Below are 4,694 nucleotides of genomic sequence, written 5' to 3'. Positions count from 1 at the left end.
GGGACAACTCACAGACTCCACCATGGTGTGCAGGTTACCTCTATCTTCAGTGACTGCGAGTGATGAACATTCTTCAGTTATGATTTGGGGAAAAAAAGGATAAAATGATTGCAAGCAAGTTAAGATGTTATTTTATGGTTAATATGTGTAGCAACTCCCTTAATTTGAACATAGCAAGAGATAAACAATCTTTATCACTAGAAACTGTTCCTTCCTTCCCTCTCAAATGTTGATATTTTAAACAAATCAGCTAGAAGCAGTGTTGAATTATTAGCCTGCCCAGGGTGACCCTGGAAGTGCTGAATAACAGTTACTCATGAATGTTGATAAGATTAATCTTTTCTTGCCTCTCCCCAACCACTCCCTACTTTTCCTCTTTCTAGGGTTCTTGCATCTCCTGACAGAGGGCGTCTTCCAGAGGCTCTGTCCTTTCCCTTTGCTTGTTTTGTTCTGTGATGGCTCCTTTAGGGAAATTGCCAGACTCCTGCTGTTCAGCTCACCCCGGGAGCATCTGCATCATCATCTTAAGCTCCCACTGGACTTTTTTCCATCTGTTTTCCCCTCCAGTGTCCCACTGTTACTTAAGAGTCAGCATTTATAATTAAACTCCCCATCACCTTCACAGCCTCTTTCTTCCTAAGCAAGTGGGAAGTGTTAGCGCCCTAAACAGGCTAGGGGTGTATGTTTTTCCAGTTTCATAAGCTATATCTAGCTGATTCTGTGGTCCAGTTCCCAAATGGAGTCATCTGGCAAGTTCCATCAAAAACCCATGTCTCCATCTCTTCAATAAGTGCTGCTGAGAAAACTGGACAGCTACATATAAAAGAATGAAATTAGAACACTCTCTAACACCATACACAAAAATAAACTCAAAATGGATTAAAGACCTAAATGTAAGACCAGACACTATAAAACTCTTAGAGGAAAACATAGGAAGAACACTCTTTGACATAAATCACAGCAAGATCTTTTTTGACCCACCTCCTAGAGTAATGGAAATAAAAACAAAAATAAATAAATGGGACCTAATGAAACTTAAAAGCTTTTGCATAGCAAAGGAAACTATAAACAAGATGAAAAGACAACCCTCAGAATGGGAGAAAATATTTGCAAACAAATCAAAGGACAAAGGATTCATCTCCAAAATATATAAACAGCTCATGCAGCTCAGTATTAAAAAAACAACCCAATCCAAAAATGGGCAGAAGACCTAAATAGACATTTCTCCAAAGACATACAGGTGGCCAAGAGGCACATGAAAAGCTGCTCAACATCACTAATTATTAGAGAACTCCAAATCAAAACTACAATGAGGTATCTCCTCACACTGGTTAGAATGGGCATCATCAGAAAAATCTACAAACAACAAATGCTGGAGAGGGTGTGGAGAAAAGGGAACCCTCTTGCACTGTTGGTGGGAACGTAATTGATACAGCCACTATGGAAAACAGTGTGGAGGTTCCTTAAAAAACTAAAAATAGAATTACCATATGACCCAGCAATCCCACTACTGGGCATATACCCAGAGAAAACCATAATTCAAAAAAGACACATGCACCCCAATGCTCATTGCAGCACTATTTACAATAGCCAGGACATGGAAGCAACCTAAATGCCCATTGACAGACGAATGGATAAAGAAGATGTGGTATATATATACAGTGGAATATTACTCAGCCATAGAAAGGAATGAAATTGGGTCATTTGTAGAGACATGGATGGACCTAGAGACTGTCATACAGAGTGAAGTAAGTCAGAAAGAGAAAAACAAATATCATATATTAACGCATATATGTGGAATCTAGAAATATGGTACAGATGAACCAGTTTGCTAGGCAGAAATACAGACACAGATGCAGAGAACAAACGTATGGACACCAAAGGGGGAAAGCAGAGCGGGGGTTGGGGGGGCGGTGATGGTGGTGGGATGAATTGGGAGATTGGGATTGACATGTATACACTAATATGTATAAAATAGATAACTAATAAGAACCTGCTGTATAAAAAATAAATAAATAAGGAAAAAACAAACAAACAAGCAAAAACTCATGTCTCCAGCCAGCTTACCTGCTATTAAAAGATAATTTTCCAAAAAAGTTAAAATCAAGACTCATACAGATATAAAAATGAACACAAAGATTTTCTTTAGCTCATGGAGGAAACAATTTTTATAACTGGTTCAAAAGAGAATTCTGAGAACTGATACATTTACAGATCAGGAATATTGAAATGAATGTGCAAATGGAGACAAGACTGGTCCCCCCTCCCCGCCACACACGCACACACACACACACACACACACACACACACACACTTCTACTAGACAGGATATAATCTACATATCTACAGACAAGACTTGTGTTGCAATGCACAACAATTTACAGAGTTGTGAAATAATTTCGGAGAATCTGAATCAGTTTACCCACAGGAGTCATCTCAAATCTCTCTGGACAGTACATGGTTTTCCACCAAACCACAACTCTCCCTATACTGCTTGGTCTTTCTTCATCCTTGACTCCAACCTCTATCAACTGTACTAAAACATAGATTTTACCTCTCCCAGCTTCTACAAAAAACATTGTTGAGTCCATGTTGACTCCCATATCAATAATAAACTCTTCTAGCCTTTCAAAATCCTCTTTAATCCAGCATCACTCTCTTTTATAACCTTTTAATCCAGGCAAGCCTGATCCCTACATCGTAAGCCAAGCCAATGCCCTCCCACACACTCCTCCATATCCTGATGTCCTCCTCAACCATCTATATCCTTTTCATTCTACTGGCTCCTTTCAAGCTTTTTCTGTTTTTGTATTTATTATTTGAAGGCCACAGTCGGGAACTATTCTGTTCTTTAATTAACCCTGCCGCATCCAGTAGACCCTGATCATGCATTCATTCAAATATTTTATGAACACCTCATATGTGTGGCAGTCACAGTCTAAACTCTAGATCTACGCACTGGGAGCTCAGAGACGAAAGCCGTGGCTCCCAAGATGCCTAGGGGAAACAGGGAGAATACAGCGGATCAGCACTTTGAGACAGGCTGCTTTGGGAGCAAAGGGAGGGCACATAACCCAGATGTGGAATGTCAGTGAAGGTTTCCTGGAGGACACGACACCAGACAAAGTCTCGGTCAAGCAAAGAAGGGGACCGAAGGAACTGAAGCATATGCACTTATAACTGTATGAAAGAGTGTCTTTTTATCTCTTTACAGTCATGATATATCTTACCTCTACTAGATAATAAAGTCTTTGAGGCCAGGGACCCTTTTAAATTCTGTTGCACCCCATGGTTTCTAACAGAAAAACATACTAAACACTTTGTAAACTCAGGGTTTGATGGATGGCTAAATCTTGCATCCCAAAGTAGTCAAAAATATGGTTCAGTGAGGACAAAAGTTATTTGGGGGCTTTGACATTTATTTCTCCCTTATTCTGTTAGGCATGTGAAAATGTAAATGGTGTGGTCCTTGAAGCAAAGAGAAAAGTAAATGAGGCTATGTCAGGAAGCAAATTCTCCCTGGCAGGAGCAGCAAATAAATAAAATGAAGGGAACAGAATTTGCTAAAAGGAGATAGTCACAAATGTAACCTATAGCTCTGCAGCACTGTCACCTCTGAAGCTCACACAGCCCTCCTCCTCTCCACTCACACAGAAGGTTGGGGGACACGTTTTAGCGAATTTCTGGTTATGGAAACTGCAGCATGAGTTCGTTGGAACGAGAAAACAGCTATAACGTGAATACAAAATTTCTCTTAAATGAACATAGGTGAATTTTGTTGAGTTTATGATGCAATTCCTCTTCAACTATCTAAAGGAAGTCAAAGAGGACCTACCACCCCCAACTTGCCCAACCTTCAGGAATGGACAGTCAAATCTCTACTGCGTCCAGCCCTTGCTCAGTGAAATAGACATTCTCTCCTTCCCGCGACTGAGACCAGGACTTGACTCACTTCAGTTGGGGACCCCGCCTACCCCGCGCCCCTAGCTAAAATCAAAGATCCAGCTAAAATTGGGTTCAGACACTGGTGTAACATTAAGGACGGCTTTCGTATCCCTCTTTGTAGTTCATCGTGTTCTCCAAGTTCCATTCAACCGTGTATCTTTTTACAATAAAAAATGTAAGACCCCTTTAAAATATATATATTAAAACATTGAGCGCTATTCGCAAAACTTCTCTTTTCAAAAAACAGTATTTGGGCTAACTGCCTTACCATGTTGAACCTTTGGACCAGATGGAAGTTCAAAAAAAGTTCAAGAAAAGGAAAGTAATAAAAATTACTCAGTAGGAAGGTCTTCACTACCTAGTTAGAGCTCTGCTACAAAGCTGCTTCCACCCTCTTTCTCCCCGGTGCCCCGCCTCCGTCCCCGCCCCTCATGGTACAGCATAACAGCGACTCCGCCCCTCTCTATAGAGTTCCTCCAAGAGCCCCGCCTCTTCGTCTCAGTCCGCACGTGCACGCCCTGAGCGCCCGCCAGTCTCGCGTCTATCCCAGTACCACCCAGTCGGCCCGCCCCGCCCCTTGGGCGCACGCATGCTCGTCCGCGCCCTCGCCGGCCCTCACCCGACAGCCCCGCCCCCCGACGCCCTCCCGCCACGCCCCTGGCGCCCGCCCGCCACGCCCCCTGGCACCTTCCCCGCCCCCTAGGCGCGCGCCCTCCGCCCACCTTCCCCCCCTTTTCCCCGCCCCGGAA

The sequence above is a fragment of the Balaenoptera acutorostrata genome, chromosome 5, assembly GCF_949987535.1.
Source record: "Balaenoptera acutorostrata chromosome 5, mBalAcu1.1, whole genome shotgun sequence".
Lineage (NCBI taxonomy): Eukaryota > Metazoa > Chordata > Mammalia > Artiodactyla > Balaenopteridae > Balaenoptera > Balaenoptera acutorostrata.
The sequence above is the reverse complement of the archived record's forward strand: the minus strand, read 5'-3'. Positions refer to the sequence as shown.